The sequence below is a fragment of the Mesoplodon bidens genome (genome assembly GCF_964165515.1).
Source record: "Mesoplodon bidens genome assembly, contig: HAP1_SCAFFOLD_72, whole genome shotgun sequence".
NCBI classification, from domain to species: domain Eukaryota; kingdom Metazoa; phylum Chordata; class Mammalia; order Artiodactyla; family Ziphiidae; genus Mesoplodon; species Mesoplodon bidens.
This window is the reverse complement of record NW_027671438.1, coordinates 790,949-808,054: the sequence shown is the minus strand read 5'-3', so window position 1 is coordinate 808,054 and position 17,106 is coordinate 790,949. Positions and strand designations below refer to the sequence as shown.

The 17,106-nt window shown below is 35.3% G+C and overlaps 1 long non-coding RNA gene across 2 annotated transcripts in view; it reads right to left on the bottom strand.

The window, feature by feature from the left end:
- The window catches only part of LOC308611366, a 104,684-nt gene that overhangs the window by 15,863 nt on the left and 71,715 nt on the right, over positions 1-17,106 (bottom strand). Inside the window, exons 4-5 of one of the 2 annotated variants that reach the window (XR_014014883.1) lie at positions 6,149-6,224; positions 4,862-5,685 (exon numbers count right to left, since the gene is read on the bottom strand). This is a non-coding gene — a long non-coding RNA (uncharacterized lncRNA). Of the gene's footprint in view, positions 1-4,861; positions 5,686-6,148; positions 6,225-17,106 lie in introns of those variants that run through there. The other variant, XR_014014882.1, reaches the window with a different exon arrangement.

Here is a 17,106-nt window from a genome sequence, read left to right as displayed (position 1 = left end):
CTTTGTTAGCTCACCTTGCACTTTTTTTGAGCAATGACCGCTGCTTTTCCAGACTGTGTTCCAAGTTAGCTAAGGCAGAGATAAGCATCTTGTGTCAGTCCTTCAGGTAGCTCCCAGACAGGTTAGAACAGATACACATAATAATCTGACAGTACGGTCACTTCTGCTCCCTCCTGAAGCAGGATTGAGGGTCCCATACTAGGAATGGTCTGCTGCTACTTTAAGACTATCACTGCATTAAGACTCCACCACTTTAAGAACATCACTACACTAACAGTGGATGGGGCAAGGGCAAGTAAAAATGCCACAAAGCTTTCCTGCCATTTTCAAATTGCCTCTTCCCTGGTTCAGTATGTGTTTGGTTGCTATAAATCTTTGGCTGATTTCAGGACTAAGAGAAACCAAAAGAAACCCACAGTAAGAAACAGTACAATCAAACTCTCAGAAGCCAAAAGACAGAAAGAATCTTTTCTCCCAAAGGAGAAAGAAAAAAGAAATTTGTTACAAAGCAGGGATCCTCAAAAAGATTAGAGCTAATTTCCTATATGAAACCACGGAAGCAAGAGGCCAGACATATTTAAAGTGCTGAAAGAAAAACATTGTCCACCAAGAATTCTATATTTGGCCAAACTGGTTTCAAAACTTAGGGAGAAATTAACGCATTCCCAGATGAACAAAGGTTGAGGGCGTTTGTTTTACAACTTCCTACCACTGCCCTAGGAGAAATGCTAAATTGAACCTTCAGGTTGAAATGAAAGGACACTAGACAGCAACTCGAAGGTGTAGAAAGAAACAGAAATCTCCAGTAAAGATAAATACATGGGCAAATACTAAAGTCAGTATTGTGTTATTGGCTTGTAACTCTACTTTTTATTTCTTACATGATTGAAAAAACAAATGCATAAAATAATCATAAATTCATGTTATTGGGCTCACAAAGTATAAAGGTATAATTTGTCACAACAATAATGTAAAGAGGAGGAATGGAACTGTAGAGGAACAGAGTTTCTGTGTGCTACTGAAGTTGGTTTCAATTGAAATTATATTGTTTTAACTTTAGAATGGTAAATGTAATCTTCTTGAGAACCACAAAGAAAATATCAATAGACTATATGCAAAAAGAAATGAAAAGGGAATCAAGGGTTCACCACAAGAAAATCGGCTAAGCACAGAAGTCAGTAATGGAGTAAATGAGGGGCAAAAAATGCATAAGACATACAGAAAACAAGCAGGAAACAGACAGAATTAAGTTCTTCCTCATCAGTAATTTTTGAAAAAGTAAGTGGATTAAGCTCTCCAATAAAAAGATAAGCATTGGCAGAATGGACTTTAAAAACAACCATAATCCAAGTATATGCTGTCCGCAAAAAACTCACTTGATTGCAAAAGACACAAGTTGCTTGAAAGCTAAAGCATAGCATAAAATATCCCAAGCAAATAGTAACAAAAAAGAAAGAGAGAGAGAAAAAGAAAGGAAGGAAGGAAGGAAGGAAGGAAGGAAGGAAGGAAGGAAGGAAGGAAGATAGATCTGGGATGGCTATGTTAATATCACACAAAAAAAACTTTAAATCAAAAACTATCACAAGAGGAAAAGGAGGCCACTATAAGTTGATAGCAAGTTCAATCTATCAAGAAGATATAACAACTATAAACATATATGTACCAAACAACCCCCAAATATGGAAAGCAAACATTGACAGAATTGAAGGAAGAAATAGATAGTTCTAAAATAATAGTTGGAGATCAATACCTTGCTTTCAATAATGGATAACACATCTAGACAGAAGATCAGTAGAGAGGTAGGGGGACTGAATAACACATTTAACCAACTAAACCTAACAGCCATATATAGATCACTCCACTCAACAACAGCAGAATACACATTTTTCTCAAGTACACATGGAACATTCTCCAGGAGAGACCATATGTTAGGCCACAATACAAGTACCAATACATTTTTAAGAAATTGAAATCATACAAAGTATCTTGTTTAACCACAGTGAAATGAAGGTAGAAATCAATAACAGAACCATTGATAGCCATTTCCCAACATGCCTGCCACACATGATATAAAGCAATGAAGGGAAAACCATAATTTACCATTTAGAAAAGTGGGAAAGAGGACATACCATTGACACAGAGTGTGTGTTGTTTCCCGTTGTCAGGGATAGAAATAAATTAGCATCATTTATTCATTAGTGTGTTAATTTCTTGGTCAATCATTGGGCAGCCAGTGTTTCTGCCACATGGGAAGATTACCTATACTCAGTGTTGAGTGGAGCCAACCTTGAAAGGGACATTTTAAAGGATTATACTGTGATGGGCTTCGCAGTACCCTTCCTCGTATGCCAGTATTTAGGCTGGGGTATTTCCATGGAGTGTGTACAATCGTAGGCCCCAGTTCACCAGAATTTAGTTTGACTCGTTTTGTTAATACATTCCCTCAGTACTTTGTCTTTTGTATCCTTTTGCATTTACTTCATTCTTTATTATCACTGCAAAACAACTTTGTTTCCTGTTCAGATGCCAAAAAGTGGATATCAATACCTCCTGAGTTTTACACATCACAGATCAGTTTTGGATATCAGGGACAGAGACAACAGCTATTTCCAATGAGTTTGAGACATACTTTGAACATGTGATTAACATGTTGAGTGTTGAAATGTGTGTCAAGCTCATTACACTTGCTCTAAAAGGTTTCAAACTGCAAAGATTTAAAAATCTTTATCTTTGAATAGTTTTCCTGTGCTGTCCCTTTGTGTCAGACTGTTAAGGTGCAGTCTGGCACCTTAAAATAATGTGGCTTTGTAACCAATTATTTACATGTTGTTTTATCCACAGAGAATCTTTTTTGAAAAATAAAGTTATTTATTATTTATTTTTGGCTGTGTTGGGTCTTTGTTGCTGCACACAGGCTGTCTCTAGTTGGGGCGAGCGGGGACTACTCTTCGTTGTGGTGTGCGGGCTCCTCATTGCTGTGGCTTCTCTTGTTGTGGAGCATGGGCTCTAGGTGCTGGGGCTTCAGTAGTTGTGGCACGTGGGCTTCAGTAGTTGTGGCTCATGAGCCCTAGAGCACAGGCTCAGTAGTTGTGGCGCACTGGCTTAGTTGCTCTGCGGCATGTGGGATCTTCCCAGACAAGGGCTCGAACCCATGTCCCCTGCACTGGCAGGCGGATTCCCAACCACTGTGCCACCAGGGAAGTCCCCACACAGAGAATATTAAGGGCAAAACATACAACTCGATTAACTACACTTCCTCCTGTTCACATTTCCCTCATCTTTTCTTCATCTTCTGTCTATGTATCCTTGACCCTGTTTATATTAAGTGCTTTTACCATTATATTTGATTGTCTGTATTCCGATGAGTTACCACAATGATTTATGAGACACGGTAGGATATAAATGCATTCAAGTAATATATATATATATATATATATATATATATATATATATAAAATATATATATATACGTGTATATATGTATATATATATATGTGTGTGTGTGTGTGTAGTTTGCTTGAGTTCAGTGTTTATTGTTTTCTGTACTGAATTCATTAGCATGGGTCGGTATAAAATTTAGCATAGGTCAATATGTAATTTGTAAACTAATAAAGTCTTAAAAGTGAGGAAATAAGTCTTTTAAATTTAATTATTTATTGTAAAGAGCAGAATAGCATACATAAACAGGTGCCTAATGAAAACTTGTATTCTAATTTGGAACTCTCATGAAGACCTATTTTTTTGTTCTTCTAATGGTATGATAGTAGGCCATTTGGTTATTTTTATTTTTATGGCTTTAACTTTAGAACAATTAAATATTCATAAATTTTAAAAAGTATTTTTCTTTATTTGATGGGGGTGGGATACTGGAGAAATGAAAGGTCAAACACCTATTGAGGAATCCATACTTGTCTATATAGTGTGTACTTTTATTTCAATAAGTGATTTAAAATTCCTAAAAGGATGCTATAATAAGTTATTATGCCATTTTACAGACTGAATTAAGTGAATTTCTGGGAGGTATGAAATTTGCCTAAGGCTATTCAGCTGCCAAGTGGTAGAAGTGAGAATTAAATCCAGGTATACCTATCACCAAAGTTTCTGCTCATCTCTTTACATCATCCACTTTTAATAGCCAATGCTTTCCTGCTTACAAATATGACTGAGGTTTCCAGACAGTCAACATTGCTTTTTAATCAGATAGAAAAATGACTGTTGCTTCTCTAAAGACATATTCCTTTTCCATTAAGTGACTTTAGTTGTTCAAATAATACTTCCAGACAGTAGTAATCATACAGTTGGAGACTAAGAACAGAACTCAGGGATGTGTCTAGCAGTCAGTAAAGACCAACTGGGCTCACTGATGATACTTATGGTCATTTCCTCTAGACTAACATAATCTTATTAATAAGACCCTAATAATTCATAGTACTGCCCTTGCCTGATTGTTCATCTCCCTCTACCACTCTCTCTTTCCCCAGATTATTATTATTTTTGATAATTTTTGGTGAATTAAATTCAGGGATTAGTATTCAGGAGTGCTAGTCACAAAAGCAGAGAAACTTAGCTCACACCAAAGGAAGAAAATAGAGAAAAAGTATAAATTATATGAATACACACATATCACACATGTACCAACTATATGTTGCACTTCTCCAAAATCTATTCGGTATCTGCACATTTATTGTATATTAACAGTAAGACTAGAAATGAGTGTAACGCTCTGTTTACAAGATACAGAAAACAGACCCAAATATGGAAATTACTGGCAATGAGAATGGGGAAGAAAGGCTACAACAACGAATGTAGATGATATTTTTGTTTCTTAGCTATGATGCCAAATACTGAACTTTCAACTTGAGACAAGGAGGCCATAAAAAGTTGTATTCGTTTCCTAGAGGTGCCATGACAAAGTACCGGAGACTGGGGAGGTTAAACAACAGAAATTTACTCATTCACAGTTGTAGAGGCTAGAAATCTGAGATAAGGTGTCAACAGGATTGATTTCTTCTGAGGTATCTCTTCTTGGTTTGTAGATGCCATGTTTTCCTTTTGTCTTCACATGGTCTTCTCTCTGTTCATGTCTGTGTCCTAATATTTTCTTTTTATAAGGACACCAGTCATATTGAATTAGAGCCCACCCATTTGACCTCATTTGACTTCAGTTACCTATTTCAGGGCCTTATCTCCAAATACAGTCATATTACGAGGTATTGGGGGTTAAGACTTCCACATACTAACTTGAGCAGGACACAGTTCAGGTGATAATAGAAGATAAGAGTAATTTAAGCAAGTAAGTAACTATTGTTTACAGTGAGTTGCTTTAAGGATACGAATTTACTCAAGAAAAACAAGAAGAAATTACATAACACTGTGTGTTATACAAAGATATTAAATTAATCATCATAACCTCCTGTGAGATGGGCATTAAATTAGACTAAGCAAGAGTAAGCAACTTATCCAGAATTGTATAGTTGGTACTTTCCAGAATTTAAACCAGGTATTTTTCCAGTTCCATTCTACCTTATATATTCATTTCATTATTTGAAATGAATTTTGAGTCTTCATTTTGCTTAGTTTCTGAAGTTATATGGGGATAGAATGGAGTTGGATATTTTCAGTGACATTCACACATGGGGAAGGAAATTGAGTCCAGAAGCTTCAGCAATGTTTCCATGGAGAACGCTAACAACAGAACCAGAAACACCGTTATCCTTTTGGTTCAGTGATCTTTCCTAAAGCACTACAAGAATCAATTTTAAGAAGCCCAATGTTTTCCAAACTTTCACCAATGGGCTCTCTAGGGTCCTCTAACAATATCTAAGAGACTAACTACTTTCACATTCCAAGCCACTTAAGACAAGGGGTTCTGATTTTTCTCTGTGAGGAAATCAAGTGACAATCATAGCTGGTAATTTAGGATAGTTTCTTCAGGGCCCAGGCAAAACCTAATACACAAGTAATAATCATTGTTAAGTGCATCTTTGACAAGGATTCATCAAGTATCAAAGAGGTCTATAAATTGGGAGAAATTATGATCAAAGACAAACATAGACCGCAGATATTTAATTAATGCTCAATTATTTATGAGTTTAACTTTGGTTAACCTCATTTTCCTTCTTCTAGACAAAGAGACCAGAATACTTACCTTCCAAAACAAGATTTATTGTGTTCCTTTAATTCAAAGCATACAGTGACTTCTACATTCACTCCACCAAGTTTTGCTAGGAGAGAAAAGGAGACATTATATTTTGTCTTGAATTTCATATGCCATCATACTTCACTTAGCTCATCCTACTGGAAGCACTTTGACGGCAGATTCTACAGTCTTGTCTTACATCCTCTACGGAATCAAGCCAAGGGATTCACACATAGTTACCGCTGGAAAAACGTTTGTTCTGGGTTGACACTTTTAGCCTTTACCACCAAGACTTTATCACCAAGATCTATCTTTACAGTCTCTAAACAGGAGACCTTCTTGCCTTCCATTTTCATAATGACAAGGAAGGTAAAGGGAAGAACTGAGAAGTACCCAAAGTCAGCTAGCAGCCAGCACAGATAAATCATCTGTGGAGATATTGTTTCTTTCAAAAGATATAAACATAAGAGGAAGTCCTAGTGTTTGAAACAATTGTGCATAATAAAATTCCATGAAAACCTAGAAATCCAGATGCAGATCAGTAACATATTGGCTAAATAAGCTATTATGTTCATGCAATGGACAAGTGTACAGACATTAAGAAGAAGGAGATACTCATTTCTATGAGATTCTCTTTTCACTGAACTCAACAGTGCTGCAAAAACAATGTTACATAATACTTTTTCTTTAACATTATATCAGGCATCCTCATCTTGTCCTGCATTTATTGCCAGTGTTACTAAAGTTTATCATTTACCTCTTTCTCTTGTAGACATATAATTTCTTCTTATTTTGGAAGGATTCATCAATCCCTATTTTACTCTTTCTTTCAAATTACAAATGAATATTGAATTTTATAAACTATCTTTTGCGGGATATTTCAAGTGATTGTATAGTTTTCCTCTCCTTGGACCTTGTTATATGGTAAATTATATTTTGTTATTTTATATATGCTATTTATTATATGTCATATTATGTTTACTAATTACATTTATTACATTATAATTACATTATAATTAAGGTAGCATTTATTTTAGATAGACAAAACAACCAGTGGAATAGGAAGCATCTTAAAATTAGATGCAAGAGCATAGGGGAATTGAGATTAAAATAAAATTCACATTTTGGATCACTAGCAAAAATTATTCAACAAAAGTGGGAAAATATGGCTATCATTACTAAATTCTTGATACAGCAACTAGTTAAAAGTTAAAAAATAATGAAACTGTAAAAGTATCAGAAACCTGGGAGACATGAAATAAAGTATTCATGAGGAATACCTTTCTAAGATACAAAGAAAAAAGGATACATTTAATTATATAAGAATTAAAATTTGCCTCATGGCAAAATGCACTACAAAGGTCAGAAAACAAGCAAAAGAAATTGGGAAATATATCAAGAAATGGATATGATTTCTTTACAACTTTTGAGAGAAGCACATGTTTCTTTTTCCTTTAACCTGTTATGTGGGTATTAATCTATAATGTAAGTGCATGGTTCCTTTCCTTTAACCTGGAATGTGAGATTTAATCTATATGGTAAGTGCATGGTTCCTTTCCTTTCATCTGTAATGTGAGTGTCAACATGCGGCACTGTTTCCAAGCACAGACTGTGGATGTTCCTGTACTGGTCCCATCACTGACCATCCACAAAAACTTACAAATGTTGCTTCACTTTCCTGGGGGTTAGAGTCTTAGCTAAGAAATGGAAGCAAAATAGAACTTTTCCCCAGGGATGATAGAAGGTTTAAAGGAGTAAATATGTAAGTGACTTAGCACAGTGCCTAGTACAACAGAGATCAATATAAGTACTTATCAATTTTTTAAAGAGACAGATGAAAGAAATAAAATGTGGTGATTTCAATCTATTGATATATATTCTTGACTTTAAACTACCTTTTCATTCATTGGATGACCTAACTTGCTCATGATTTTTCTTACTCTAGTGAACTTGGGTAGCTAATATCATAGTTTAAAATTTTTGCTTTTATATTTACAAGTAAATTTGACCTGTAAATTTCTTTTTCCTTACAGTCCTAATCTATTTTAAGTATTAGGATTATATAGACTTCATAAGATGAATAAAGGAGAATTCTTCCTTCGCTATCTCTAGAAGTTTTTCTTAGTTAATATTGATGTTATCTGTTTAACAGAAGTTTGATAGAATTCACCTCCCAAATGATCTGGCTGGGTCTGGTATTTTCTTGGTGAAAGACTGTAAACTATTGACATAATTCCTTTACTGCTGAAAGAACTCCAGCTATAAATTTCCTCTTGTGTCAGTTTTGGTAAACTTTAGGAGCTAGGAAATTGTCCACTTTACAGAAATGTTCAAATTTACTGGCATTTCATATATTCTCTGCTAGAACATTGTCCTGATTCTTTCTGTATATTATTCACTTATGTTTTTGTTTTGCTTAATCAAAGTGTGTTTTTTAAATCTTTTCAAAGAATATTCTTTGGACTTACTAAATCTCCTCAATTTTATACTTTTTTCTGTTTTATTAAGTTCTGCTCATATATTTATTATCTATTTTTCTATGTTCTCAGGGTTTATTGTTTTACTCTTCTGATGTCAATTAAAACACTTGGTTATTAATTTTAAGAACTCTTTTTAGTTATAAATACTTGAACTTTTTGAAGATTCCAGCTTAGTTGTAAGTATCTAAGGGTCAGCTCGTCCACATTGTTGCTAGCCTAAGGCTAAGTTCACCCTATCGCAATGTATATATTGACATTTTTTCCCCTCGACTTTCTGTGTTTTGCTACTTCTCACTTTTCTTTGGAGAGAAGCCCTTTGAAACACCCTTAACTTATTTTACAGCCAATAAGTCTTTAAAATAATGTGTATTTTTTAAAGATAAATCTACTTATATAATTAGGCAGAAAATCTGATCTGCCATATTTTTAAAAACAGCATAAATTTACTCTTCTCCATGATTAATCTGCTGTATTACATGACCTTTGAGTTTTTAGCTTTATCAATGACGTACTTGAAAAATGTTTTAAAGATCCTACCCAGTCTTTTAAAACATCCTTGTTCCTTGTTTCAGTTCTAGTTTTATGTATATTTTCTGCCTTGCACCTGATTAGTCCAACATCTGATGGATGGCCTTGGGAATCTAATTCTGGTATTGATTGTTTTTTGCTGATTCTCTCCACTTCTAGCTGATTTCTTCATTATTGTGTAAATTTAGATCATGAGCTCATGTTTAGCTAAACTTTATCTGTGGGAAGGCTATAGGCCTGTGTTGAAGATCTACCTCTCCAGAAAGGGTTTAGTTTTGTGTTTGGAATACCACCGATTTGGGAGCATTTTAAGTTAATTTCTTAGCTTCTGTTTGCAAGACCGCACATAAACTTGCAACCCAAACACTGTGTACACGGATCTGGGGTTCAGAATTCTCGAGATTTCCTACCTGTTTCCTACCCAGAGCAGAAGCCAAGAGAATTTGGTCTTAGTCTCCCTTTGCCAGCAGATATTTTTTCGCCTGGCACACCCTTTCATTGAAGGTGAAGCTAGGGATAGATAGGTTTAGTTCTAACTTCCCATCTAGTAGGGATGGAGTCTTACCTCCTGCCTCTCATGTGGTCATGGCCACTTAAAAACAAGTCTCTATGTCAGGTGTGTCATTAAACTATGGCCTGTGTTCCAAATCCAGACAGATGCCTATTTTTATGGCCTATGAGCTATGAATAATTTTCACGTTTTAACTGGTAACATTTTAAATGGTTACCTAAGTACATAAATATTAACCTCAATTTTGCCTCTTTGGTCTACAAAGCCTAAAATATTTGTCACTTAGCTCCATAAAAACAGGATTTCCAGCTTCTGTTCTAAGCTATCAATATCTTCAATCCACTCCTAACATAGCTATAACTCTCACACATGTACCACCCTTCTTTCACAGGTCCGGGAAATTTCTACTGCATACTTCAAAAATCAACCACGCACTTAAAAATAAGTTCTGTACATTTAACCTAGCATACCTAACCCTTTTCCTTTAGGAGAGTTTTTCAAGTAATCTTGCCCACCGTATTCTTTAGAGCTTCATTAATAATGGCAAAACATTAAAACAACTTAACATTCAACAAATGGGAATTGTTCATAACAATTATAGAAGCACATACAGTAGAAAACTATAAACTGTTATTGAAACAGTGAGACATAACTAGTTTTATTCTTAGAGAACTATGTTTATTTAGGTCCCTTTTGTTTAAATAAGTATATTTCTGTGTATGTATGTATATAGTCATGTATTTATATACACATACATTATTTGTATGATATAGTTCTATAAGCATATGAAATACATACCTAAACACATACCTTTGATTTATATTTGTATACATGCACAGGAATATAATTATATATATTATATAGTTATATACATTGAACTGAAAACTGGTAGTATACATATATATCGTGTATAAGTGTGTGTCTATGTGCATGTGTAGAAAAGCAGGTTGAGAGATATGCAAGCATGAGTTAGACAGGGTTCACGACTGTAAAAGTAGTTATGTGTAGGTAGTGAGGTTAAGGCCCATTTGATTGAAAATATTGCATATTTTTACATCAATTGTTATGATGAACAGATTCCTATGTAAATAAAATTATAAATAGCTATACATACTTGTATGTATAATGTATAATTAAAATATATATAGTTGTATAGATGTATTATATTCATGTTACATAATATAATTGTCTTATACTAATACATGATATATTGTGTTATATAGAATATGTTAACTATAGTGTATTATATCAGATAATAATAATTATATATTTATAATATATATATATAAATATAATATATATAATTTATATATTATCATTGTTTTATAATCAATATTACAGGATTTATCATATTAATATTATGAACATATTAACCATATAAATACATTTCATTACTCATACATTTTGTATATAATATATGCTAGGCAAAAATATATATTAATATAATACATAATTGTTATACATTAATATAAATATTAGTATATTACATTTATATATCAATATAATATTTAATATTGATATATTTATATTATATTTAATATATACATAGCTAATGCTCTTTAAAGCCATCTGCTACAAGTAGAATAAGACCAGGAGTATGGCCAAAGCAAATTCTAAAAATATTAGATTACTTATATTCATTTATATGTCATTTTCCTGGAATCTGCATCTGGCTATTAGAGAAATATTGTTTTCTTGGCTATTTTGGCCCTATTTCTGCCATATATATTTTGGAATATTCTTCCCAGTTAAGTAAGTACCACCTTTGGGATTTTTATTAGAATGGTATTTAGACACATTTGAGGAAAACTGATATTCTGTTAATAATGTCTTGGGACTTATCCAATGTTTTTCAATAAAATTTGAAAATGTTCTTCCATAAAGGACATAAACACATATTCTTTTAGATTTATTCTTGGGCATTATATATTTCTATAAATGATGTCTTCATGTTTCGTAATAATTTGATGCTGTGATATGTAACTGCATTCGTTTTTTAGGGTAATATTCTTATATCCTGCAAACATGCTAAACTGTCTGTGAAATTCAAAACTTTGTTTAGAGTTTTGTTTCCATGTTGACAACTATTTTCTCTACTGCTAATAATGATTTTGTTTCCTCCTTTATATTTCTTATACATGATAGTTTCCTTTCTTGTCTTACTACTTTAGCTAGACTTCCTAGCACAACGCTGAATAGAGCAGTGACAGTGGGCATTCTTTTCATGTTCCCAATTTTAAAAGAAACGGTTTAAACACTTCACTGTCCAGTATGATGTTTATTTTGTTTTGTTTTTTGACTTTTGTCTTTATCAAGTTAAAATAAGTATCTTTTCATTTCTCGTCTGCTGAGGTTTATGTTGTTGTTCTGGTTACTATGAAAGGGTGTTAAATGGTGTCATGTGCCATTTTCTGTAAATACTGGGATAATCAAAAGCATCATGTCTCTTTTAATCTATTAAAAGTGGCTTACACTAATAATTTCTAAAAGTTTTATCATTTTTATTCCTGACGCAATCCTTGTTTTCGTCTTTCATTGGGTGTTGATTCTTCTTAAACATTCTGCACACCCCACCCCACCCCACCCCATCCTCAACATCTACTTCCAGAGAAACCAACCAGTGACAATGGTTGGTTACTGCATTTTATGACAGTTTCAAGCCACCTGGTTATGACATTCTTAAATACTTCTAATCCTACTGGCTTCCAAACTTCTTGCCTGACACTCCCTTTTCTGCCACCTTATAATCTTACCTATAGGTATATCCAGGTTAAACATTACATTTTCCACAAAATCTCTTTTTAGTGTCCCTAAACTTCCTTAATGCAATGACCTTCCACTCTGCTCACAAAGTACTTTGTTGTGATATGTAAGTTAAATGTATGAAGTAATAAAAATCAAATAAAATTTTAATTACCATAAATTTGCTGTCAAGTTTTTAGAGACTAGAGAAAATAGATAGGAGAGTGACTGGACATAGAAGGGAACAAAGCAAATAACGAATGAGAAATTAGGCATCTAAAGTAGAAAACATATTTACAGACTAATCCGTGATGGTTGGTACCCAATGGCCTGTAGTGTCAAAACAAGTCATGTGGCCAAGTGAATTGGGAGAGCAGGACAAGTAGGAGTGGTGTGTTAGAACTAAGAATATGTTCACAACTACATTTCTGAGGATGATTACCTCTCCTCCTGCCTCACTGTAGAAATGTGTGTTAGGTAATGCCACTAAGTAAAACGTAGGAGTTCATACTCCCTTTGGATGTCGGTAATTAGCATAGACACGACCTTATTTCTCCCCAGTGATATTTCTTTAATAATCCTGATTCCATAATCTGTGTCATTTCTTGTGGCTTAGCATGGCCCTCACTCTGGGGCTCTACACCTTAGGCCGAATTGGTTTTGCTGGATGTTTTTAAGAAGAGGAAACACAGAAGATAACATAAGAACACTAAGTGACTTGCAGAGAGCACAAAAGGAAGAAAAAGCACAGAAAAGGCAGTTGGAATGCATGACACTGCAGACCAGAGCTCTACTGTTGCTTCTTACCCTACCTTGAGACTTCTTTGACTGTAAACATTACACTTTACTGTACTGGATGACTCTGCCATTTTCTTTAGGAATTATGAAGCAAACAACAACAAAAACTTATACAGTGTGGTCCTATCTCTTTTATTAATCACCTTGTCTTAAAATTCTTCCCAAACCCTATGACTAGTCATTTTGAAAACTTTTATTATTGCCTAATGCACTGTTATATTTTTGTTGCTGTTGATTTCCTCTCCCCACTCTGTGATTTCTAGTGTGTCTTCTAGGAATACCTATCCTTTTCACCTGGTGAAGTCGCACTGCAATGTTTGGACCAAGACGTGCATGACCTCACCTGAAATGATTTCTCCAGCTCCCTCAAGCCAGAGCAAGTGACCACCTCTTCCAGATGTCCTTACGATTTTCTGCAGACCTTTAAGTTTTCTTTGGTACACTGTTAATTTCCATTTTCCCCAATTCGTCTTTGCTATCACCCCTCTCCACTTCAGCATCTAACATGGGGTAATGCATATGGCAGAAAATAATGGGGGCTGAGTAAATCAGTAAGAAAATAAATGAAGACTTAATGATACCAAAGCACACTTCCAAAATGATATATTCATTACAAATCAAAATCTCTCTTTCACATTCCTTAGTAGATAGTATTTCTTCTTATCTATTTCAGGGAAAGAGGGTAGACTTTCCTCTTCGAAGGCATTTGATCTATCTTTTAATTTGTATCAAGGATGCAGGGTGCCTTTAGTCTTTTATTAGCATAGTATTCCCTTGTCATCTACAATAACTCAATTTCAGCTTTCCTGACTCCATAAGAAATATTATTCTAAAGTATTACCGTGTCGTCAACAATAACTCAATTTCAGCTTTTGGTAGAAAAGCTGAAATTGAGTTATTGTTAATGACACGGTAATACTATTCAAAAGTCTTAAAGAAATGTAAGTGTAACACAAGCTGGAACTTGGCAAGAACACGGAAATAGCTATGGATATATAAACAATCAAGGAAGCAAACAAAGCCCTAATATGGATTTGATAGCTTGGCCAAAAGTTGTGGTGTGCATAGTATAGTCACGTGACTCAGACAGAAAAGCACTGAATTCCTTAAGTTGAGATATCTGGTTTTCCTTAATTAACAATAATCTTTTGATGTTCGGACTACCTGCCCTTTGTTACAAAACTTCTATATAACCTGGTTCCCCTCCTTGCCTCCTTGGAGCAGCTTCTCAGAGCTGTCTGAAATGCTGTCTCTCAGTCTGCAGTGCTCATTTTGCTCCAAATAAAACTTAACTCGAAAAACAAAAGAGCCAAGGGACACATTTATTGGAAGCCATGTAATCCTTTTTTTTTTCTTTTAGAGAAACAGAAAACGTTATTGTACATATATGAAAGCGTTATTTAGTTGTATTATAGAAGTCACATAATTCTTAAGCATTTATTCTGGAATGATCAAGTTGCTTTGTTCAATTTTCATATAATATTTTCCATCTTTATAGTATGTTAATTTTAAAATATTCACACTCTACTTTAAAGTCTGCCTATGCTATGCTTAACCCCGTAGGGTTCTGTTATTGTTGTTAAAAATCACACAAATATGAAAAAACTTATTGAAATAAAGAATAAGTAAAATATTTACATGGGTGGATATATATACATGTACATGCATGTTTATATGTATAGATGTGTGTGTGCCTATTAGATCTCTGTGTATGTATGAATTTCCCGAAGTTCTAAAGGCAAAAGAGAAGGCATCAAGCTGCTCTGACTGAGAGAGCTGGAGAAGGTATCTCAGGTAATGTGACACTTGCATTGATGATAAACAATGCCGTTGGGAATTACCCAGATGCAACATACATAAAGTGCCTAATATCTGTTTTTTATTACATGAAAATAATAAGTATCCCATGAAGCAAGAACTATCGATAAACATAAATGCCGTGAATTCACAGCAGAAATAAACAAATACTTCAGATCTACCATGAGTGAGGCTCCATACCGATCCCGATTAAAAACACCAAACAAGACCGCCTGGAGGGGTGGGATGGGGAGGGTGGGAGGGAGGGAGATGCATGAGGGAAGGGATGTGGGAACAGATGTATATGTATGACTGATTCACTTTGTTATAAAGCAGAAACTAATAAAAAATATTCATCTGGTAATTAATGTAAAGTAAATAATAGGAGAACCTAAAAAAAAAAAGAAAAAGCATTTCTTTTTGAAAAAACAATCCTTTATTAAAAATTATGTAGAGGGCTTCCCTGGTGGCACAGTGGTTGAGAGTCCAGCTGCCGATGCAGGGGACACAGGTTTGTGCTCCGGTCCAGGAAGATCCCACATGCTGCGGAGCGGCTAGGCCCATTAGCCATGGCCGCTGAGCCTGCACGTCCGGAGCCTGTGCTCCACAACGGGAGAGGCCACAAGAGTGAGAGGCCCACGTACCGCAAAAAAAAAAAAAAAAAAAAAAAAAAAATTATGTAGAGAAGAAAAATGTAATTTACAAAGCCTTTTGATTGGTCAAGTTTAGTGTAATGGAAAAAAAAGTTCTAATCCATATCCAGCACTGGAGCCATCATATTTCCATTTTGTAGTCAACTGGATAAATTTTCTTTCATTCCACCTCTCAGAATTTGTCCTTTTGAGGCAGACAAACAACTCAGCCTTGGCAATACTATCTCTTATTTAACAATCTATTTCAGACTTATTCTTGGCAGTTAACAATGACCTCGCATTGCTGACACATTTTCAGTGTGTGTGTGGCTGTGTATGAAATGTTGCTATCTTCGTACATTGCTCTCCCCTTTGTTCATCAACCTTGTCTTGTCTCCTACTCTGTCTTGCAGCTCTAATTGTTTTTACTCCTTTGAAACCATCTGAGAAAGAAGGTCCTAAATGAATAGTATTCCTTTCCAGTCCTTTCTGCCAGCTTAGAAAATTTCCAGTTTCTTCCTCCCTGAATATTTTTGGTTTTGTTAAGATATTTTTTCTTCCCATCGCGCCTAATCAAGACCTAGGCCCACCCAATCGTCTTCCAGCAGGAATACCCCCAAGGCCTTCAGATGCCATAATGGAAGAGCATGAGGTTCTAAATAAGAACACTTAAGTCATAATCCTGCCACTTCCTAGCTAGAGACCCTTAAGCAAATGACTGAGCCGCTCTGGGATTCAGTTTCCTCATCTGTAAATATGGGGGTGATCATTATATCTAACTTTTAGGGTTGTTTTAAAGGATTAAATAAATATATATGAATGTTCTTGAGAAGTGTAATTCAGGGATACTGACTTCTGTTCAGTTCAATAAACATTTGTTAGTAACTAACAGGGGTGGCAAACTCAAAAGATGTCAATACATGCAGCAGGCAGGGTTCCATGTATTAGGGAGCAGGGAGAATGTGTGTCTGGAGAACTAGAGGTCAAAAGCCTGTCTGAGGAGGATAACCACTACTCAGTCCCAGCCCACAGTTTGCATCTGCCACATCGTATGGCAGGCCCCAGAAATGCAAAGAAAAATATCTGGTGTGTGGTAGATTTTGCAGTGCACCGCCCCATCTCCCTTCAGGAAATGAAGTGCTGTCCCAGCTGCAGAAAGTGCTGTCAGCAGATGGCCTTCAGCTGTCAACCACTGCAAGCATTGCTTCGGCTGCAGAGCTGCCTCTTCCAATGTCATGCCCCTTCCTGGGATGGTCCATGCCAAATGATTGATCAGGTAAGGGATGCCCGGCCATCCCATGCCAATTTAGAACAACTCTGAAAGGGTACTCAGCTCCAGACCTCTTTATGGTGTTGGATGAGGCAGCTGGGTTTGCAACAGGGCTTGATTTCTCCCTTGGCCCACTCCTGCTGCCTTCTCCTTTCCACAGGTGTTCATCCCAAGGGCACTCCTGAATAAACATCTTGTACACTAAAGTC